Source organism: Tursiops truncatus, chromosome X (assembly GCF_011762595.2).
Source record: "Tursiops truncatus isolate mTurTru1 chromosome X, mTurTru1.mat.Y, whole genome shotgun sequence".
Classification (NCBI taxonomy): domain Eukaryota; kingdom Metazoa; phylum Chordata; class Mammalia; order Artiodactyla; family Delphinidae; genus Tursiops; species Tursiops truncatus.
In genome coordinates this window covers 66,323,597-66,348,576 of record NC_047055.1, presented here as the reverse complement: position 1 = coordinate 66,348,576, position 24,980 = coordinate 66,323,597, and the positions used below count along the sequence as shown (strand labels likewise).

General features: G+C 36.9%; 1 pseudogene; it reads left to right on the top strand.

Moving 5' to 3' along the window:
* Positions 1–1,735: 1,735 nt before the first annotated feature.
* On the top strand, positions 1,736–2,620 carry LOC101324859 (trafficking protein particle complex subunit 13-like; annotated as a pseudogene).
* Positions 2,621–24,980: the final 22,360 nt, after the last annotated feature.

The following is a 24,980-nucleotide window of genomic DNA, read 5'->3' as shown; positions in this document are numbered from 1 at the left end:
ATCATAAAATGGTCAGATGACCTAAACAGACATTTCTCTAGAGATGTACAGATGCCCAACAGGTACATGAAAAGATGCTTAAATCGCTAAATATTATAGAAATGCAAATCAAAACTATAATGAGGTTTCACCTCACACCAGTCAGAATGGCCATGATTAAAAAGTCTACAAGTAATAAATGCTGGAGAGAGTGTGGAGAAAAGGGAAACCTCCTACCCTGCTGGTCAGAATATAAATTAGTGCAACCACTACAGAGAAGAGTATGGAGGTTCTTTAAAAAATTAAAAATAGATTTACTATATGATCCAGCAATCCCACTCCTGGGCATATATCCAGAAAACACAAAAACTCTAATTTGAAAAGATGCATGCACCCAAATGTTCATAGCAGAACTAGTTGCAATAGCCAAGATACGGAAGCAAGTGTTCTAAGTGTTCATTGACAGATGAACAAAGTAGATGTGGTATATATATGCAATGGAATATTACTCAGCCGTAAAAAACAATGAAATAATGCCATTTGCAGCAACATGGATGGGCCTAGAGATTATTATACTAAGTGAAATAAGTCAGAGGATGATAAATATCACATGATATCACTTATATGTGGAATCTAAAAAATGATGCAAATGAACTTATTTACAAAACAGAAACAGACTCAAAGACATAGAAAACAAATATATGTTTACTGAAGGGGAAAGGGATGTGGGATAAATTAGGAGTTTGGAATTAACAGATACACACTACTATAAATAAAATAGATAAATAACAAACTCCTACTGTATAGCATGGGGAACTATATTCAATATCTTGTAATAACCTATAATGGAAAAGAATCTGAAAAAGAATATATATATATGTATATAACTGAATCACTGTGCTGTACACCTGAAACTAACACAACATTGTAAATCAACTATACTTCAATAAAAAATTCAGAAAAACTTAAATAAATATATGTATTAAAAAGTTAAAAATTAATAAGCAGAAACCTCAATTAAAGTTGATAGCCCGGAAAAGGGCAGTATGTCTTACAATGTTAGGAAAGGCCAATGAAAGGAAGGAAGAGCTCTTCTTTCCTGACAACAATTCAGCCAATGAAAAGCCATGGACTCTGTTTATTGTACCCCTCCAAACTTCCTTTTCCCTTTCTATAAGAGTTCTCCTTCCCTTGCTATATGGGCACTTATACATGGCTCACCATGGTTGCAGATCTCGAACTACAACTCTTTGTTGATCCCAAATAAACACATTTTGCCTGGAGAAATAACTGGCAGTCTGTTTATTTTAGGTCAAGACTAATAAACTGTTCTTTCAAAAGCAGTTGTCTCTGTGTCTGTCATCCTGTCATACCTGATTAAACCTCAGTTGCTTTTTAAAACATTGGGGCAAAGTTGTGGTCAAAGTGGAAGGGAATCCATTACAGGAGATCTTTCTGCTATTCAAAATGATTCTGTCTACTAAGCATAATTTATTCACCAACTTTTCAGTCACATGTGAAGATAATAACTTACCTAGTAATTTCTCTAACCAGATCATGACAGGTGACCCTCCACCAGCAATGTCAATAACTGGGGGAAAGTTTGAATTCATCATAAATCCTTAGAACTACGTTGTGAGAGGAAAAATAATTCTATTTATGTGAGAATTCCCAGTGATTGAAATTAAGTTGTAAAAATCATATTGCAAACACTAATTTTCAGACAAGTACTCAGCCTTCACACCTCTCAGTCTCCATGGCTGTGGCAGAACTTGCATCCAATTGTTGTACTGATGATGTCATCTATGACAAAGTAATAGACATTGGAAGAGTTGCCCCTGTGGGTTCAGTATCTATTCAACACAGTGTGGAAGGAAAGATGTTTTTAATGAAACTGTGCTACTTTCATTCCTCTCACCATTTGAAGTTAAAACTAAGTTTTATAATTCAGAGATGAGTGACTTGTTTCTTGAAATCCAGATTCAGAATATTTCATCTTCAACTGTCTTTATACAAAAGGTTTCCTTAAAGCCGTCTGAAATGTACACTGGGGCAGAATTAAATACTGTCTATCAGGCTGGAGAAGATGAGTGTACCTTTGGAATGAGAACTTTTTGTAGTCAATGGAAGGACGCCAGTATTTATACCAGCTTCAGCTCAAGCAGGAATTTTCAGAAAAAGCTGCTACCATTAGAGGACTAGCAAAATGGGAAAATTGGATATAGTGTGGAAAAGAAATCTAGGTGAAATGGCAATGCTACAGACAATTAAAATTGAACGAGAGGCTCCAGGTTATGGAAACATGAGGCTGTCTTTGGAGACAGTCCCAGATACCGTAATTCTAGAAGTGCCTTTTCATATTACCTGTAAGATAACAAACCACAGTGATTGGAAAATGAAATTCGTTTTGAAGATGTGTGATACAGATTCTATTTGCTGGTGTGGTGATTTAGGAAGATATCTTGGAAAGCTACCTCCAAGTTCAATGCTCAATTTTACCCTGACACTACTCTCCTTACAACTGGGCTTACAAAGTGTCTCTGGCATACAAATAACAGACAAATTATTAAAGAAAATATACATCTGTGATGATGTGGCAAAAGTTTTTGTAATACTTTCCATGGTTAAAATGAGAAGCTGAAGAAAATTTCCAGTGTTATGCTCTCCAGGGCATTTCACAGAAAAGCTTTTCATAGTTTTGTTAGCAGCAAAATGATCAACTAATAGCAAACATACAGGCAGATTCTTTTCATTTACTTTCTTTGAAACCGTGAATGCATTAAGAATTAAACATATATTGATCTCAAAAAGAACAATCTTGACTTTGATCTTATTTGAAGTACTTTCCAATTCTAAATTTATGTTTCCTAATATTTGTGACTTGATTAAGGTCATTACAGGTAGCCGTTGAAGTTTTTTTTTTCAGAATGAGGTCACCATTTAAAAATGATTATAACTGCTTTCCAGAAATCCTTAATAGCATTCAACACTTCCTTTTTCAGTAAAGCTGGTATTGAGAGAAAATAAAATCTTAGAAGTCTACTGATAATTAAATTAAATTATTATGGTTTACTTCATAAAATTTAAGCTTACCCTGTTTTATTATTTTCCTCTTTCATTTTCACTCAACAGAGAACGATCAATGGCAGTGCTTAATATAATTAAGGATGGTCCTCATTATTTAAACTTGTTGACACTTGCTACTTGGAAAATACATAATCTTTTCTAATAGTATTCCAAATTATTGGGGCTATAGGAGCGCATTCATGTGACACACTGAACTGTCTCTTTTCTATTTACTTATCTTGGTAAAATTATGTGAACTGTGGAACTGGTTCATTTCCATCAGTTATTCCTGCAAGGGCCCTGTGAATACTACTTGGATTACTCACTTTGTTCTTAACCATTAATGTAATACATTCTTTCCCTTTTATCCCAAACCAAAAATCAGCCTTTAAAAAATAAACTTAAAATGGACCACTTACTTTCTTAAGTAGATTTAGTAGGTTCATAAATTTTGGTATGGGGTCTGGAACTCTAAACCAAAATGGACACTTAACCAATGAGTGAAAGCGCAAGGACTTGCTCTTACTTCTGTCTCCCACAAAAACTGATCTCCTAATCATTGTTGAGGCTGGTATGAGGAAGGGATGTGTATTAGAATTTTTTAGTGCTATCTTTAAAAAAGTATTCTCCAATATTTTATTCACATATCAGTTTTTCTTGAGGAAAATAAAACCATCTCAGACATTAGCTGATCATTGACTTTTGAGAATACAAGATCCATGTTTCAATAATGATATTTTCCTTAAGTCTCTACTCCTCCACATTGAGTTTTTTTCATGCTTAAGCACAAATTTCTTACTGTAGAAGCAATTCATGAATGCTTTATCCATAGAAATAACAAATTATAGACTCCCTCCATTTGCTCCTTTAGGCCCAGGAGTGGTAGTGGATTTCCTGCTATTTTTAGCTTTGGGTTACTGTCTTTATCTCCTTTCAGCTTTCCTGACTCTCTGGCCACATCTGTGTAAATAATTCCTTTACTAACTGTGACCCCACTTTCTCTTTTCTGTTGAAGACCTGGCTGATCAACATAAGCAGACATACATAAACATACACATACACACACTACAAACAAGTCCAGAATCCATAAGCCCCTTAGACACATTTTGACATTGAAATTAACAGCAAAAAGTGATGAAGGAATGTGTTTTACTCATGGAGTACAAACATTTCTGGGATCCTTGAGAGAAAATTGCTAAGAAATCAAAGGCACTTAGATTGCTTCCATGTCCTGGCTATTGTAAATAGAGCTGCAATGAACATTTTGGTACATGAGTCTTTTTGAATTATGGTTTTCTCAGGGTATATGCCCAGGATAAAGAAGATGTGGCACACATATACAATGGAATATTACTTAGCCATAAAAAGAAATGAAATTGAGTTATTTGTAGTGAGGTGGATGGACCTAGAGTCTGTCATACAGAGTGAAGTAAGTCAGAAAGAGAAAAACAAATACTGTATGCTAAAACATATATATAGAATCTAAGAAAAAAAAAGAGGTCATGATGTGCCTAGGGGTAAGACCGGAATAAAGACACAGACCTACTAGAGCATGGACTTGAGGATATGGGGAGGCGGAAGGGTAAGCTGTGACAAAGTGAGACAGTGGCATGGACATATATACACTACCAAACGTAAAATAGATAGCTAGTGGGAAGCAGCCGCATAGCACAGGGAGATCAGCTTGGTGGTTTGTGACCACCTAGAGGGGTGGGATAGGGAGGGTGGGAGGGAGGGAGACGCAAGAGGGAAGGGATATGGGAACATATGTATATGTATAACTGATTCACTTTGTTATAAAGCAGAAGCTAGCACACCATTGTAAAGCAATTATACTCCAATAAAGATGTTAAAAAAAAATCAAAGGCAAGTGATGAAGTAAAAGGCAGGATGAAAAGCAGGGGCTAGGTAACAGATCATGGATTTCATTTTATGCCATGTTAGTATGTTAGACTTAACTTTGTGAATGGTCATAGGAGCAATCATCTTGTGCTTAAATATGCATTTCCATTTCTCCTCTCACCTGTGTTTGGATTATAGATATACAAGAGGAATGGCAATTGAAACAGTTTTGATAACTTCTGCCTTCATTCAGGCAGTAAACAAAGAGAGGTTTTACTAGGCCAGTGATAGCATGAATGTAGAAGTAGTTACAGAGAGAACAATGTTTGCAGAATTAAATAAAGGCATCCAGGAATACAATTTGGGGAACAGCTGCAGCACCTGGAGCTTGTCACTTATGTGCATTATCTACTTGATTACAGACTCTATTATTATTGAGAAAAGTTATAGGTAGTATAATTTTTCTTTTGTTACACTAGACAAGCACTGCATGTAAGTATTGGTCACTGGTACCCTTCTGACTGAATTTCCCCTTTGTTTCATTTTCTTGCTATAGTTTCTAGTGTGAGTGACTGAATGGAAAGCAGAGCTCTTGTCTGACCTGAAGAACGTGGGAAGATGAGCACATAGCTGAAGTTGGGGGGTCAGGGAAAACAATATCACATAAGGGTAAGAAAAGGTATCACAGAGTGGGGCAGGCACTGAATTCTGAAAGATTTCCATTTGAATCATGTCTCCACTTCATGAATACTGTTTGACCTGGACATGCTTAATTAACTCTTTTGACCTTTATTTCCTTACTGCTAAAATGATAAAAAGAATGAGTTCTTATATTTATTATGCCTTCATTACATATATAGCCCTTTGTGTGGACATTGCACTTTTATTTCCACAACAATCCTATGAGATAGGTAAACTCTACTATAAATGATATACTTTTTGTACTTCTAACATGACAGTTAATTCCAGCTGATTAGAAAGACCTTTGTCTAAATTTTCACATAGAATCCCCTGAGACTTTTCCAATCAATCCCCCAGAATTTGATCATTCTATTCCAACCATTCTATTCCTAGGTGAGGGGATGAGAATATATGGTAGAAGGTGTCATCACCCTATAGGAGGCAGAGTTCATCCAAAAGGTTTGCTGCATTCTTAAGCAGACAGAGGAGAGGCAGGAAGTGACCTGGTGAGGTGCTTGTCCTACTGACCTAGTGCTTACTTAGCCACAACTCAAAGATAATACATGACTGTGGATCTTAGTGTCACCAGTAGATTTCTGTGGTAATTCCAAACGCTGAAGGAGTGGCTCTCACAGTGCTGGTGGCCAAAGGCATCCTTTGCCCTGACTACCGGCTTCACTTGAATCATCTGCCATGAGAGGAAGCCACTGGGCCATGGAAAGTGAGTGTGGGTCAGGATTCTTAGTCTCTGTTTAAGGGAGACAGTGTTCTCCCAGATCTCAACTCTAGATACTCACTTGGTAAGAGTGCGTGAGTTCAGCATAGTTTAAGGCTGGATCTCTGAACACACCCCAGCTCCCAGCTGTCCTCAAGGTTTTCTCATTTATGCTTGACTCAGTTACAAGTTACTACCTGGGCAAAGGCCCAGAAAAATCATCTTGCATTTGGGCTACCCACTTGGCCAGGGAGTACAGAAAAAAGGGTTTGTTCCAGGAGTCCTTGAAACCAAATCATTAGGGAATATATGGCTGATCTCTCTTCCCACATGAAATAAGGCCTATGAGACTCAAGCCTAGTTTAAGTTCTGAATTCTGTGGCTTTAGCTTGCTTTGGTCATCCTCATAATACCACTTTCTTACTTTCCCCCATTTAACAGTATGCAGAAATATCACAATGATTTCATCGCAATACATACGTTTGGGAAGCCATGTATTGCTCTTGGTCAATTTCCAGAAATGAAAATGCATTATTATTGCTGGGAGGTAAAAAGTGATTTTCAAATATAAACATTGGAGAGAGGAACAAGAGGTTTTGGTGTAAAGGAACCATTGGTTCCCTGAATTTTTTTGTTTTCTAATAATTCCAACATTTAAATGTGATTGTACCAGCTTTTCAGAAGTCACTAGTAGTGGCTGCCACTTATTATGTGGCTCAAACTGCCATCCATAAGATATGTTGTTTTCTTAGAAGCATTTTGATATTTAATTAAAATAATATAGTAAATTTGGTAATATTTTAGTTCTCCCTACAAAATAGAACTACTTAGAATTCTGTTTAAAATAATTGAGGCTAGTCCTCATTATTTAATCTTTTGCCATAAGGTACCAGGACAGGACATTAATTTTTCTAATATTTTCACATTATTGGGTCACATTTATGTGAAACATTATACTGAAATTTTCAACTTTTGATATTTGTAACATTCAATTAGCAAAGGAAATGTTAAAATAGTTGACTTATTTCCATTGGTTATTATATCTATAGGGGGAGGGGTAAAATTACTTATCTTTTAACCAAACATAGTTAAAAATGGTTAAAGCCTTATGTAATTTTTTTGTCTCTTATTCAAAATCCAAAAATTGAACTTTTACCACTGAAAGTATTTAGAAGTGGGCTCATAAGTCCAGAAGGAAGAACCAGTATTTGCGCTCATCTCTGTATCCCACAAAAATTTGAGCTCCTTTCCACTGTTGAGGCTTGCATGACAAAGAATTTGCTAGAGTGCTTATATTTTGGTTTGCTCATTTATTTTCATTCTTCCTATATTTTATTTTCATAGCGGTTTTTCTTTTGGAAAACAAAACCATTTCGCATATTAACTAATTACTGACTTGAGAATGTAAACACTTTACTTTTATTCTTTTTCTCTTTTTTCTCTTTTTTAATAAAAGGAAATATAGTTCATTTACAGTATTATATTAGTTTTAGGTGCCCAACATAGGAATTCAATATTTTTGTAGATTATATATAATAGATATCAATATTTTATAGATTATACTGCATTTGAAGTTATTACAAAATAATGGCTATACTCCCCTGTGCTGTACAATATATACTTGCTACTTATTTATTTTATACATAGTAGTTTGTATCTCTTAATTCGCTACTGCTATCTTGCAGCTCCCTCCTTCCTTCTCTCCACTGATAACCACTAGTTTGTTCTCTATATCTGTCTGTTTCTGTTTTGTTATATATATTTGTTTCTTTTATTTTTAGATTCCACATATAAGTGATAACATACAGTATTTGTCTTTCTCTGTCTGGCATAATACCCTCTAGGTCCATCCATGTTGCAAAGAACAGAACTTCATTCTTATGATTGAGTAATATTCCATTGTGTGTATATGCGTGTGTGTGTATATATATATATATATATATATATATATATATATATATGCCACATCTTCTTTATCCATTCATATGTTGATGGACACTTAGGTTGCTTCTTCCATGTCTTGGTTATTGTAAATAATGCTGTTATGAACATTGGGGTGTATGTATATTTTTCAATTAGTATTTTTGTTTTCTTAAGATATATACACAGCAGTGGTAATGCTAAATCATATGAGAGTTCTATTTTTAGTTTTTTGAGGAACCCAATACTGTTTTCAAAAGGGGCTGCACCAATTTACATTCCCACCAACAATATATGAGGATTCCCTTTTCCCCACACCCTCTCCAACATTTGTTATTTGTCGACTTTTTTTTTTTTGTGTGTGTGGTACGCGGGCCTCTCACCACCGCGGCCTCTCCCATCGCGGAGCACAGGCTCCGGACGTGCAGGCTCAGTGGCCATGGCTCACGGGCCCAGCCACTCCATGGCATGTGGGATCCTCCCGGACCGGGGCACGAACCCGTGTCCCCTGCATCGGCAGGTGGACTCTCAACCACTGCGCCACCAGGGAAGCCCCTTTGTCGACTTTTTGATGATAGCCATTCTGACAGGTAGGAAGTGATACCTCATTATGGTTTTGATTTGTATTTCCCTGATGATTAGCAATGTTGAGCATCTTTTCATGTGCTTTTTGGCCATCTATATGTCTTCCTTGGAAAAATGTCTATTCAGGTCATTTGCCCATTTTAAAATCAGGTTCTTTTTAAAATATTAAATTATATGAGCTGTTTATATATTTTGGATATCAGCTCCTAATCAGTCATATCATTTGCAAATATTTTTTCCCATTCAGTAGGCTGACTTTTTGTTTTGTCAATGGTTTCCTATGTTGTGCAAAAGCATTTAAGTTTAATTATGTCCCATTTGTTTATTTTTGCCTTTGTTTCTTTTGCTTTAGGAGACCGATCCCAAAAATATTACCATGATTTGTGTCAGTGTTCTTCCTATGTTTTCTTCTAGGTGTTTTATGGTTTCTGGCCTTACATACAGATCTTTAATCCATTTTTATATTATTTTTGTATATGGTGTTAGAAAATGTTCTAATTTCATTCTTTTACATGAAGCTGTTCAGGTTTTCCAGCACCACTTGTGAAGAGACTGTCTTTTCTCCATTATTTATTCTCATCCCCTTTGTCATAGATTAATTGACCATAGGTGCGTGGGTTTATTTCTGAGCTCTCTATTCTGTTCCATTGATCTGTGTCTGTTTTGTGCCAGTACTATACTACTTCGATTACTGTAGCTTTGTAGTATGGTCTGAAATCAGGGAGCGTGATACCTCTAGCTCTGTTCTCTGTTCTTTCTCAAGATTGTTTTGGCTATTTGGGGTCATTTATGTTTCCACACAATTTTTAAAATTAATTGTTCCAATTCTGTGAAATATGCCTTTGGTATTTTGATAGGAATTACATTGAATCTGTAGAGTGCCTGGGTAATTTTAACAATATTAATTTTTCCAATTCATTAACACTGTATTTCTTTCCATCTGTTTGTGTCATCTTCAATTTCTTTCATCTTTGTCATATAGTTTTCCGGTTACAGATCTTTAACCTCCTTAGGTCAGTTTATTCATATGCATTTTATTCTTTTTTGATGTTATGGTAAATAGGATTGTTTCCTTAATTTCTCTTTCTGGTAGTTCACTGTTAGTGTATAGAAATGCAGCAGATTTCTGCATATTACTTTTGTATCCTGCAACTTTATTGAATTCACTGGTGAGCTCTAGTGGTTTTTTTGGTGCCTACTTTAGGGTTTTCTACGTATTGTATCATGTCATCTGTGAACAGTGAACAGTTTTACTTCTTCCTTTCCAGTTTGGATTCCTTTTATTTCTTTTACTTGTCTGATTGCCGTGACTAGGACTTCCACTGCCATGTTGAATAAAAGTGGCAAGTGTGGGCATCCTTATCTTGTTCTTGATCGTAGAGGGATTGCTTTCAGCTTTTCAACATTGAGTATGATGTTAGCTGTGGGCTTATCATATATGGCCTTTATTATATTGGGCTATGTTCCCTCTATACTCATTTTCTGGAGAGTTTTTATCATAAACAGATGTTGAATTTTCTCAAAAGTTTTTCTATATGTATTGAGATGAAAATACTGTGTTTACTCTTCAATTTGTTAATGTGGTGTATGCATCACATCGATTGAATTTCTGATACTGAACCATCCTTGCATTCCTGGGATAAGTCTCACTTGATCACAATGTATGATCCTTTTAATGTATTGGTGGATTCAGCTTGTTTAGGATTTTTGCTTCTATGTTCATCAGTGATATTGGTTTGTAATTTCCATTTTTGGTCATATTTTTGTCTGGTTTTGGTATCAGGGTGATTCTGGCTTCATAAAATGAGTTTGGAAGTATTCCTTCCTCTACAATTTATTGGAATATTTATAGAAGGATAGCTTCCCTGCTCTGGTGGGACAGCAGGACATGCCCCAGGGCTTGTATAGCATGTTGTTTGGGGAACCAGATCAAGCAAGAGTGTGCACTGGATTCCCTTGTCAAGTGAAGCCACTGATTTTATTCTGCAGATTGTGAAAGCCATGAGCTGTGATTTCTGTTCGTGTGCCACTGTAAGCGGATCTGTTGGATGGACTACACAGTTTCCTGTGTGTTCTTGTTATGTTCACTGCTTGAGTGGGCTGAAGGCTGTATTAAATAGTGAACAGGGCTATAAATTATTTTTCCTGCCTGGGTGCAGTGAGAAAAGCAGCTGCAAGGCTAGCAATGCTTTTTTTGTGGTCTCGACTCAAGACTGTCTGCATTCCATGCTTCATGGTCAAATAGGGCCATTGACTTTGCTCTGAAGACTATTGTGTCTACTCACCCACCTCTTGGCTTGAGCATTGGTGGGTTATGCAGCTTCCAAGAATTCTCACCACCCCTTCTGGTTACATGGGGCCAGGAACCATGTTCTACTGCAGGGAAGGTTATGACTCAGCTCTCCAGCTTGGGCGGGACAAGGAGGGCCCACTTCAGACAACTCCCCCAAATTTTCTTGAACAGGCTTTCTGGTTGGGTGAGGCTGGGAGCTACACTTGGCAACAGGTGTGGCTATGAATTAATTCCCTTGCCTGGGGATAGCAGGAGAACTTTCCATGCACAGTACTTGTTTTGCTCTGAGGGTTATCAGTTCTGCCCACCTGATTCTCAGCTCTACCTTGCTGGGTTACACAGCAAAGTGCATTGCAGATATTCTTGCCAGCCCTTCTGTTCAGATAGGGCTTGTAGATATACTTTGTATTGTGTGGGGCTATGACTCAACTCCTTTGCCTTATTGTGGACAAAGCAGAATCCAGGACTGGCAAAATCTTCATTTGAGGATCCTAATCAGGCAGACCTGCACCCCACCAAGTTCTCTGGTCAGAGCATGCCACTGACTTGGTTCTGTGGATGAACAAAACTGCTGACTGGGACTGCTACTTGGCCTCTGTGGGTAGGAACTCAGTTTGCCAAGATCCAAGTGCTGGTTGTTGCAAGCCCCTTCCTCCTTCTCTGTCACAGACTACCAGTGGTTGAACCCCACAGATTCTCCTGAAATCCCTAGGAGGAAAGACTAGGGAAGGGGCTCCCACAAAGTGACCCACAATGTTTGGGGCCGTTGTATGTTCCCCCAGGCTCTCTTTTCCCACTGAAAGAAGCATAGGCTCAGGGGAGACCTCTCTACTTGGTGCTGTGCTTGGAAGGGGCAATGCAGTTAGCATGTAGCCATTTCTCTTACCCTTCTAATGCAGTCTGTCTTTGTCTCTGTGGTGTAAGGTTGTGCTGCAGCTTCACCTCAGTGTTCTGGGATTCTCTCAGTGGTGTCTTGTCCTCGAGTAATTGTTAATTTTTTCCTTTTGTGAGGGGGAGTAAAGTCAGAAACTATCTATATCACCATCTTGGTGATATCACCCTAGATTTTTTGTTGGTGTTCACTAAACACATTTTATTGTTAATATGAGCTTATGCTATTTTTCCAGTTTTATTGAGATATAATTGACATACTTCACTGTGTGAGTTTCAGGTATACAGCATAGAAGTTTGACTTATATATATTGCAAATGATTACCACATAAGTTTAGTTAACATTCATCATCTCATATGGATACAAAAAAGAAATGGAAAAAATATCTTTGTAATGAGAAATCTTAGTATTTACTCTCTAACAACTTTCATAAATATACAAGTGGTATCTATAGTCATCATGTTGTACATTACAGCCCTTGTACTTATTTATCTTATAACTGATAGTGTGTACCTTTCAATCATATTCCTCTAATTTCCCCTCCTCCACTCTCTGCCTCCAGTAACCACAAATCTTGTCTCTTTTTCTATGGTTTTTTTTTATATTTCACATATTAATGAAATCATTTCTTTGTCTGACATTTCGCTTAGCATAGTGCCCTCAAGGTCTATCCATGTTGTCACAAATGCAGGATTTCCTCGTTTTTTACGGCTGAATAATGTTCCTTTGTTATTTATACCACAACTTCTTTACCCATTCAGCCATCTATGGACACTTAGGTTGTTTCCATGTCTTGGCTATTGTAAATAATGCTGCTATTAACATGGGGGTACATGTATCTTTTTGAGTTAGTGCTTACATTTCCTTTGGATATATTAGTGGAAGTGGAACCGCTAGATCATGTGGTAGTTCTTTTTAATTTTGAGGATCCTCCATACTATTTTCCTTACTGGTTTCATCAATTTATAATCTCACAAATAGTGCACAAGTGTGCACTTTTCTCCACATCCACACCACCAGTTATTTTTTTGTCTTTTTGAGAAGAAACACTCTAACAGGTGTGAGGTGATATCTCATGCTTTTGATTTGCATTTCTTTGAAGATTAGTGATGTTGAGCATCTTTTCATGTATATTTTGGCCATATGCATGTCTTCTTTAGAAAATTGTTTATTCAGATCCTCTGCCTATTTTTTTTAAATTCAAGATAAATTTATTGAGAAATACCTTCATTGTGAAGACAACAAAAGATTATATGAAATTTGAACAGAATATGGTGAAGTAACTCTTCTCTTATTTGGTCCAATTTGAGAGAGGTCATGATATGCCCTCCTGCCAAGGGAACTGCTGAGGGGCAAGAATTCTGACATTAATGCTTCTTTGAGAGCATGCAGTTGTTACAATAAGAGTATTACCTGTTATATCATTAACCCAGTAGTTCAAATTTCTTGGAAACTTTAATTATCCAGTCACCCAGAAGTATGCTGAGGTAAAGAAACTCAAGATGGGTTGATTTTACATCACTAGGGGACTGGAAAGACTGTGGAGGAACATGTATTGACCTGAAGGATTAGGCACATGAGAGGCGATGTGGCCATTTGCCTGAGGTGAAAAGGCAGTGATTTCCAGTGACCTGGAGACTACACCAGGGTGGAGTTGCTTGAAACTCTCCTCTTTGGGTTTCCTGGGCTTTTCAGTTTCTTACACCTTTCCCCATAAACACAGTCATTCAATGACATTGCTCTCTAGGATTCCACCCACAACCTTCTCCTATTCTCCCTCTTAAGTAATCTCTTTGAGTAATGTCTATAGTGTTTTTTTTCTCTCTGCCTATTTTTTAATCATATTGGTTTTGGGTTTTGTTGTTGTTGTTGTTTTCCTGTGGGATTTTTTTTTTTTTGCTACTGAGTTGTATGAGTTCTTTATATATTTTGGTTATTAGCCCTTTATCAGATATATGGTTTGCAAATAGTTTTTTTATTTCATAAGTTGTCTCTTCACTTTGTTGATTGTTTCTTTTGCTGTACAGAAGCTTTTTAGTGTTATATAGTCTTACTTGTTTATTTTTTTGCTTGTGCTTTACATGTCAGATCCAAAAAATCATTGTCAAGACCCTTGTCAAGTTGCTTTTTCCTTATATTTTCTTCTAGAAGTTTCATAGTTTCAGGTCTTATAAGTCTTTAATCCATTTTGATTTAGTTTTTGTGAATCGTGTAATGTAGGGTCTAGTTTCATTCTTTTCCATGTGAATATCAAATTTCCCAGCACCATTTATTGAAGATATTGTCTATTTTCCATTGAGCAATCTTGGCTCCATTGTCAAATATTAGTTGAACGTATGTACTTGGGTTTACTTCTGGGCTCTCAATTCTGTTCCATTGGTCTATTTGTCTGTTTTTATGTCAGTACTATACAGCTTTGATTACTATAGCTTTATAGTATAGCTTGAAATCATGAAGTGTTATGCCTCCTACTTTGTTCTTCTTTCTCAGGGTTGCTTTGGTTATTTGAGGTCTTTTGCAGTTTCCTATAAATTTTAGGTCTAGAATTTTTAATTTCATCTTTGATTCATTGACTGTTCAGGAGAGTGTTTTTTCATTTCCACATATATGTGAATTTTCTAGCTTTTCTCCTGTTGTTGATTTTTACTTTCATACCATTCTGGTCAGAAAAGATACTTGACATAATTTCAATGTTTTATATATGCTGAGACCATGATACTACAGTACATGAGTATTCTGAATCTGACCATATACTTGCCTTTACCAGTGTGTTGTTTATTTTCATATGTTTTCATGTACTATTTAGCATCCTTGTATTTCAGCTTGAATAAATCCCTTCAGCATTTCTTGTGTGGAATGTCTAGTGGTGATGAACTCCCTCAGCTTTTTATTTGTTTGGGAAAGTCTTCACATTGTTTTCATTTCCGATGGACAACTTTACTGGGTGAAGTATTCTTGGTTTTCAGTTTCCTTCTTTCAGCACTTTACATATATCATTCCATTCTCCCTTGGCCTTTAATGTCTCTGCTGATAAATCCACTGATAGCCCTATGGGTGTTACTTTGTATGAGAAAAACATTTTTTTTAATCTTGCTCCTTTACAATTCTTTCTTTATCTTTGATTTTAGACAGTCATATAACTTGTCTTGAAGAAGACGATTTTGGATTAAATTTGGGGGGTGACCTATTAGTTTTATGAACGTTGATGTCCTAATCTCTGCAAAGGTTTGGGAAGTTCTTAGCCACTATTTCTTTAAATAAGCTTTCTATTTGTTACTCCCTCTTTTCTCCTTCTGGTACTCCAATGATGTGTACATTGTTTCTCATATGGTGTCCCATAAAACCTGCAGCCTATATATATATATATATATATATATATATATATATATATATACATTCCTTTATTTTATTTTTATTTATTTTTGGCTGCATTGCACCTTCACTGCTGCGTGTGGGCTTTCTCTAGTTGCATCGAGCGAGGGCTACTCTTCGTTGCAGTGAGTGGGCTTCTCATTGCGGTGTCTTCTCCTGTTGTGGAGCACAGGCTCTAGGTGCATGGGCTTCGGTAGTTGTGGCACGCAGGCTCAGTAGTTGTGGCTTGCGGGCTCTAGAGTGCAGGCTCAGTAGTTGTGGCACACAGGCTTAGTTGCTCCATGGCATGTGGTATCTTCCTGGACCAGGGCTCGAACCCATGTCCCCTGCACTGGCAGGTAGATTCTTAACCACTGTGCCACCAGGGAAGCCCAAACCTGTAGGCTTTTCATACCTTTTCATTTTTTTTTTGTTTTTATTCCTCTGACTGGATAATTTCAAATGATCTGTATTCAAGGTCAATGATTCTTTTTTTTCTTTCTGATTGGTGTAGTCTTCTGTTTAAACTCTCTATTGAATTCTTCACTTTGGTCATTGTATTCTTCAGCTCTAAAATTTCTGTTTTCTTTTTTTACTTTTTTCTATTTCTTTATTGAACTTATTTTTTCTTGTATTGTTTTGCTGATATGTTTATATTGTTAACTTGTGTTCTCTGAGCATCTTTAAAACAGTTATTTTGAATTCTCTGCCAGGCAATTTCTGTATCTCCATTTTTTGTGTTGTTACTGGAGATTTACTATATTCCTTTAGTGGAATCATGTTTCCTCAATTCTTCATGGTATCTATAGTTTTGTGTATGTCTGCTTATTTGATGAAGCAGTCACTTTTTCTAGACTCTATGGACTGACCTTGGTAACAGAAGACAGCTATGGGTGGGGGCATGATGACGTGTACTATGACCTGGGGTCTAGTGGTGCAGGGCATCAAATGTAGGGGCATCTGGTGGCACCAAGAAGGTGAGGTGGTTCATTGACTGAAGCCATTGGGGTCCACACCTTTGACAACTGCATGGTCCTTGGCAAGCATTGTGGGGGATCCACTGAAGCTGCAAGTGCTGTTGGAATGTATCAGAAACATCTCCAGGTCCAGCAGGTAGGGATCAGAGCAAGCAGTGGTAGTGGTCAGAGTCAGTGATGTACACACACTCAGCTTCAGAGGCTAGCTACAAGTGACAATGTAGTGGTAGGTGCTGGTTGCAAACATATAGTAGTGGCAGCCAACATAGGCAGCAAGAGCCAGGGCCAACTGCAGTTACACTGACAGTTGTGGGGACCCTGCCTGTCAGCATGCACTACTATGGCTACTGGGTCTCACATTGGAGCATGGCAGTGGAGGCCAGTGACAGGGGTTGAGCTGGGCAGGTGCACAATTGGAGGGGCTAGCTGCAGGTGAGTGCAGGCTTCATGTCAGGGACAGAAAACAAGGCCTGATCTGAGCCCACAAGCAACTGCAGGAGCCCTGTGTCAGTATGCTCTCCTGTGGCTGCACTGTCTCCCCTGGTCAGGTACATGGCAGTGGAGGCCAGTGATGGTGTCTGGCTGATGGTGTGCAATCACACTGCTGGAGGGACTAGCCCCAAGCAAAAGCATGGTGGTGGGAGTCAGCTGCATAAGTGTAGACTGGCATTTGAACTCTTGTAGCCACAGAGGCCTGGGTTGGCTGTTAATGTGGTTTCTGGGCTCTAGTAGGGATGGGAGGGTAGAAAGAGTGAGCAGGTTCTCAAATGGTTAGTATGGTGAATGCAGATAGATGTGGGGTGAAAACTAGTAAATTCTGCAGGGGGTCCACAGTGCCTGTACTGGCCATTTGTTCCTTCGGTGGCAAAAGCTGCTGGGTTTGTCTACATAGCATATCACTGGGAATGGCAAGCACTTCTGCTGCATTGCTGCTACTGGTAGCCCCTGGTTTTCTTCCTTGTTCCTAGCTGTCTCTATACATCTCCCCTTTGTTGGTCTCTGGGTGGGGTGAAACCAAAGTGGGACCTTCATGCAGTGTCCCAAAAAGCTGGAGAAACTGGTTGCTCATCCCACTCTTCTGTTCCCTGCTAGGGAAACTCTTTTTTAACTGGGGAATTCCCTTTTGGTGCTGAGCAATGCTGGCTTGGAGGATTGGATGATGCAGTCAAAACGAAATTGTTTTTCTTTTTCGTGTGTTTTTTCTCAAACTGTTTGTTCTACTGTGTTAGTGAAGTTTCTTAAGTGAACTCCAGAGCTCTCAGAGGGCAGTATTTTTTTCATGAACAGCTGCCTAATTGTTGATCTCTGTTGGGGGATGGAGGCTGGGATCTCCTACTATGCCATCTTGGTGACATCATTTCTGTCTTTGACTTTTGACAACTTAATTATATAAAGTGTCTCTGTATAGCCCTTTGTGAATTCAATCTTTTTGGGGTCTTTTGGGCCTCATAAATCTGGATGTCCATTTCCCCACTTTTGGAAAGTCTTCAGCCATCTTTCCTTTAAATAGATTTTTCTCTCCCCTTCTTTTTCTGGGATTCCCATAATGCATATATTGTTATCTTGACATTCCATAAATCCTGTAGGCTTCCTTCTCTATTTTTTTTCTTTTTCTTTCTCTGGATAATTTCAAATGACCTATTTTCAAGTTCATGGATTCTTTCTTCTGCTTGATCAAGTCTGCTCTTGAAGCTCTCTATTAAATTTTTCATTTTGTCATTGTACTTTTCAGCTCTAGGATTTATGGTTTTTTTAATAGCTTCTATTTCTTTGATGAACTTACTGTGTTCATGCATTGTTTTCCTAATTTCATTTAGTTGTCTGTCTGTTTTTGTAGTTCACTGAACTGCTTTAAGAGGATTATTCTTAATTCTTTGTCAGACAGTTTATAGTTTTCCATTTCTTTAGGGTCAGTTATTGGAGCTTTAATTAGTTTCCTTTAGTGGTGTCATGTTTGCCTGGTTCTTCATGATCTTTGATTCCTTGCATTGGTATCTGCACATTTAATGAAGCAGTCTCATTTTCCAGACTTTATGGGTTTGCTTCAGAAGGAAAATATCTTCACCAGCCAGTTCAGGTTGGGGTACTGGACAGGATAGCTGGTTGTGTCCACAGGCAGGCAGTGTTTTCTATCAGGTCCTCTAGTTGGGTGAAGCCACTGCTCATTCTCTGAGGTTATGGGGGTGGGAGTGCCACCTGTTAGGCCCCATGGCTGGGTGGACCTGCTTGCTGGGCTTCATATTCAAGTGGGACTACTGTGTAGAATCCCTGGTTGGGTGGGGCTGTGGGCTGTGCTACACAGTCATGTAGCTGGGCTCTGCAATCACCTCTGGGTAGCTAAGGTTTCATACTGTGTTTCTGAAACTGTCAGGGCAGTGCCACTGGTTGGACTTTGCAATTGGGCAGAGCTGCAAGCTGGGCACAGAAATTGCTCTCAGGCTGTGTTTCCCAGTTGGATGTGCCACTGGTTTGACTCTGAGTTTAGGCAAAGCAGCAGGCAGTGCTTGGCAGTAAGATGAGGACTTAGGCTGTTGGTCTTCTAATGAGGGGGCTTGAAGTCAGAAACAATCTAAGTCACCATCTTGATATTGTCATCACATGCAAGTGTGTGTTGAAAACAATGATGAAGTTCTGATTTGAAGAACTTGCCATCACAGTTAGGTAGTCAGTCTGGACTCCAAAAGAGAGGACATCATTCAGAAAGAAGTAGAAAAGTCCAGATTTGGATTTGAGGTAGCTTCCTGAAACTGAGCTAGACAGTTCCTGCCCATCACAACTTGTATTGCTTTGCTATGTACACTAAGATGAGCTTCTTCAATCACTACTCTCCTCACCCACTCCAACCAATTAGATATTGGCAGCCTCTAATTCTCGACAATTATGAGGATATGACCTGGGAAATGAGGGATGGTGATAGCAAACTTTTTTGATCAAATTTCATTGGTGTTGCTATCATAAGTGATACCCTCAAATTTATTCTTCTTCTTAGTCCGTATTACTTTCCATCAGGAACTAGAAGTATTTGTCTGACCCACAAGTAACCTTTGTGTTTCACCATTCTTAATTCACTCTTAATTCCACATAACAATTCTCAGAATCAAAGTAGAAAAGAGGAGCAATGGGCACGCTATATAAGCTCTTACCCACCCTTCTTCCCACTCCTACCTCAGTTACAAATACTACAGCAAGATACTTCTGTGGTTGGGGGCAGGAGTGAGCATGTGAAGCTACCTGAAGTAGAAATCTGGACTTGCACATAGTGTTTGTAAGACCTCAGCAGATGTTTTGTTTCCTTTAAGACCAAGAAGGGCTTTGTTTTCTTGAAATCAGGCAAATTATAGTTTATGTTTCCCTTATCTCTAGGTATCTTGATAAGAATGTGCAATTTTCTATCAGATGTAAAGTTCTATATATTTTACTTATTTGATCACATTTGTTGTTATTCAAATATTCTATAGTCTTATTTTTGTATGTTCTTGATGTGTCCATTTCTAAAACTGATGCATCAAAGACTCCATTACAATGGTGAATTTTCTAGTTTTACCCAATATTTCTAACAGTTTTGTTTCATATATTTTAAAATCATGTTGTTAGGTAGGTAAAGTTTGGCAATTAGCCTATCTTCTTGCTAGACAGTTTTATCATTATAAAACATACCTATTTGTACCATTTAATGCTCTTTTACCACGAATTCCATTTTGCCTAATATTAATATTACTACCCTTACCTGGTATATATTTTTACATCCTCATTTTTCCTAATCTATGTCATTTTGTTTTAGATCTATCTCTCACAGACAGCGAAGTGCTGGGTTTTATATTCTGTTTTCTTGCTTTACCTAATCTGACAGCTTCTGGTTTCCAGTTGAGGAATTTGTTTTATTTTATTTTATTCCATTTTATTTTATTTTTATCAAAGCAATATATATATACAATAAAGATTAAATTGAACTGTTAACAAGCATGCATAATAAATAAACTATGCTGACTTCCTGTTGCTTCCTCCATTTCTTCACTTTAAAAGGTTTCTGTTTTATTTTCAGTGATAACATCCTTAACTCTATGTAATATATTGAAATTTCTTTATTTATAGGCTTTAGATATCCCTTCTTTTATGATAACAATGAAAAGTTAGGTCACACTTCCCCTTTAAAGTTTAAATTATTATAGTATGATTTATTTTAGTTCTTATGTCTTGTTCCATCTATATTTAATAGCATATCTCTCATATATCTATCAGTATTATGTTGAACGATAAGAAATTTCCATTTTTATAGTTAAAAGATGGTTAAATATCAGTAAATTCATGTAGTTCAGCTTCATAAAAAGAAGCTAGCAGTGTTCTGATCTTTTCTTTCACTGTTTTTCCCCACTTCCTACCTATCACCTTCTGTTAGCTGCACCTTTATCCTGACATCGTGAAAGCTACTAATCTCTTTAATGTTACAAAATCATAATTAAATATTCATTGCTATGTGTATAGATTGAAAAACCAACAAACAACATCATTTACATTATTATTAAAGAAAAATTAGAAGATAAATCTGAGAAAATCTCTTAGGAAAAAGAAAGAGAGAGAATAAGAAAGGTGGTTATCATGACAAATATGAGATATTGAGGAACAATTCAAGATGGGCAGCATCCATCTTACAGGAGTTCCAAAAAGAAGAGAAACCAAAACAAAGGCAATTATCAAAGAAGTTATAGAAAGTTTCTGATTGACAAAATGGCGAAAATTGAAATGGCCTGTTGCATGGTGACTGGGAAGAATGGGAAAACACCCTGCAGCATGATGCATCACAGTGAAATTTGGAATAAGAATAAACAGAAACTCCTAAAAAATTCCAAAGTTGGGGGAAGGGACAGATGACTTGAAAGAAATGAAAACTGGACTGGCATCATATCTATAATCAGTAACACTAGATGCTAGAAGATAGATATATAGGAGAAATCCTGAGAAATGGAATGGCTGGCAAAAAGTACATGAACCTTAAAAACATTTATTGATATTGTCAAAGTATTCTCCCAAAATGCTTCTCTAATTTATAGTCCCAAAACCAGTGTGTAAAAATACTCATTTCCCTGCATTCTCACCTCTGCTGGACAACTATTGTCTTTTTTATCTTTCCTTTGATTTAACTTCAATCTGACAGATGATAATGATTATTTTAATTCATATTTAGATGATTACTAGTGAGATTGAGCATTAAAAATAGTTGAGTGCTGTCTTCTTTGTCTATTTTTTCTCTAGAATTTAGATAAATTATATTGTTGCTCAAAATACTTGCTGTTCTTCCCTATGGGGCCCTCCCTAGAATAAGCTTTGCCCCTGCCCCACGGATACTGAGCTTGGCTGTGCGACTAGCCTCGGCCAATAGAATGCAAGTGGAAATGACATATGCCACTTGGGAGAAAGATTTAAGAGACTTTTTATAGTCTACTAATTTCCTCTGACACAAGATCAGCAGTGTCTTAGATGGGGCTGCTTCTCTTTCAGTCTGGATTTTGGAGTGAAGATGAGGAGAGAAGAGCCACGGCTAACCTGAGAGGGACGGGAAGACTGAGCAAGAAGTAAATCTTTGTTGTTGTAAACTACTGAAATTTTGATGTTATTTTTTTATCCTAATATAACAGTGTAAACTATTCATCAATTCTTTAATTAATTGGCAAAACTCTTCTGACACTAGATATATTCCTCTTTGTCTATTGTGTATATTACAAATTATTTCCAGTGTTGTACATGTATTTTAATCTTATTTATTCCATTTTATTATCATCATCATCAGGTACTATTAAGAAGATTTTTATAATCTTATAGACTCAAATCGGTCAATCATTTCCATTATAGCTTATGGCTTTTAGGTAACATTTAGGAGAAAAATCTTTCTCCAAACCATAATTATAAAATTATTTACCCATATTAACTTTTATAGCTCTGTAGTTTCATTTTATACATTTAAAATATTTAACTATATGGATTTATTTCAGTGTAATAAATGAAGTTAAAGCCAAATTAATTTATTTCAAATGGCTAGCTCATTATTCCATATCAAAAAGTTGTTAGCTTATATTTTACCTAATAATTTTAAATATTGCCTGTATTATACACATATACTAAATTACATAAATGAATCTATTTTAGACCTCTGTCTATTCCAGTGTTTTGTCAGACTATTTCTGTACTTGTATCACTTTGTTTTCTTCTAGTTTTATTGAGATATAATTGACATATAGCACTGTATAAGTTTAAGGTATACAGCATAATGATTTGACTTACATCATGAAATAATTATCACAGTTTAGTGAACATCCATTATCTCATATAGATACAAAATTAAAGAAATATAAAAATTTTTTTCCTTGTGATGAGAACGCTTAGGACTTGCTCTCTTAACAACTTTCATATATAACATACAACTGTGTTAATTATATTTATCACAATGTTTTAATTACTGTGGATTTACTTATGTTTTCATATTTGGGCTGTCCCTCATCATTTCTTTTTTTCAGAATCGAATTATTTTTAAATGTTTCTTTTTTGAAGATGAGTATTAGAAAGCTTTAATAAAAATAGAATCTTTTCTATATTATCCCTCTGCTTAAAACACTCAGGACTTTCATCTCCCTGATGCCTCCTGTGCCTTGTCACAGCAACCCCATATGATAAATTGGAGTACAATGGGAAGTGAGTTTTGAATTCCCAATAGTAAGTACTATGTTTTGCTCTATTGCCATCATGGGAACCCACCTCTCATTTCCAGAACACCCCAAAATGTATGTTGTTTTCCAAAAGATGAATGAACCTAAGGATACCCTGATTTTATCTAATTGTGGGGAAAGGACAAAGTGAGGGAGATAAGTGCTCCAGTCTTATTCCCACAAACCCAATTGAACCTCCCATACATCATGACCCTTATAAGCATATAAAAGCCAATGTCAAAAACTGATGATGTGCTAGGCCAGTGGGTTGGATATGTTTAATATTCTTGAAATAAAATTACATGTGGAAATTTAATACATCAAAATTATAAACTGGAGTCTTCTGGTTAAAATGAGGACCTTCCTGAGCCACTTCCACTGGACCCCTAACACTCCCTGAAGCACAATTTAACAACTACTGTTCAGCAATTCCCCCAGAGATCTAGATTCTGACACGGTTGTTTACTACATTCCATCATTCCATTCCCTTGCTATAGGTTCTCTTATTTTCTCTGGTGAAAACTCTCTGCCACTTAGTTATCAACCCTTCACTCCAGACACTTAAATGACTCAAGGGTAGGCCAGCCATAACCAGTTTATTATTGACTACTGAGAGGGATAAGACTGGTTCTCTTATGATCTCTGGTGAGTAAATTTGGCAAAGTCAGGAAATCAGTTTAGTCTACATATAAAGTCTCTTTCTCCTTTCTTCTCCTCTCCTCTCTTTTTCTCCCTCTTGTCATGGGGGTTTCTTTAATATTTTTCTTTTGGTGGCACTATTGCTCCACTGAAATAAAACCATTCCTTCCTCCCACCCTTTGCTTTTGAAAAATACCTACAATTGAAACAAACATATTTTACTTGCAAAAGTGACTTGCATCTGGGTCTAGGATTTGCATCTAAGGAGATTTCCTAGAACCCAACACTAATAATTCTCTGCCCAGTCTTTCTTGATTATATAGGAAAGGAAGGCCAAGCAGATCCCATGATCTCCCCTCTGTTTCTTTTCTTCATGTTTCTTTTTCTTTTCAATAACTTTTCCATGGCTATAAAACATACACCTGCTTATTGTAGAAAATTTGGAAAATACAGAAAAGATTAAAGAAGAAAATAAATATCTATAATCCCATAAACAAGAGAGAGAACTACTGCTAACAGTTTGAAGCAAGTCACTCCAGTGTGTTTTCTTTGTACACATTTTAACATAATTATGATCATATGGTACATATAATCTAGTATTCTAGTTTTTATCACATATATAATAAGCATGTTTCCATGCTCTTTAATTTAAAATATTTTTAAATTTGTCATTCTTAATGACTGGAATAATCTATTATATGAATGTATCATAAATAACTATTGTTTCCTCTAAGATGAAACATTTAAGTTACTTCTAAAATACCGCTATTTTAAATAATACTTCTATCAAATGAATAAACTGGGTGCTTCCTTATTCAAACGGGCAAAATGCATCTTTGAAGAAATAAAGACTGAATGACAATAATTTTCTACCTTATATTGGAGAATGGTAACATTTGAGGTATTTTTTCATACTGACCCCCCAAGTCACCTATTCAAGAAAGAGGAGAAATTCCTCTAGAACTTTTAAGAATCTAAAACACACTTTAAAAATATCTCTCTTAGCTAGTGGGAAGCAGCCGCATGGCACAGGGATATTGGCTCGGTGCTTTGTGACCGCCTGGAGGGGGGGGATAGGGAGGGTGGGAGGGAGGGAGACGCAAGAGGGAAGAGATATGGGAACATATGTATATGTATAACTGATTCACTTTGTTATAAAGCAGAAATTAACACACCATTGTAAAGCAATTATACCCCAATAAAGATGTTAAAAAATATATCTCTCTAACTATGGTCTACTCTGAAACAAAGTAGCTGTAAATCATTGAAACTGATGTTCTCAATTCTATATTTGGATCATGCCTCCCCCAAAGAGCTTAAATTCATGAAACCAGCACCCTTG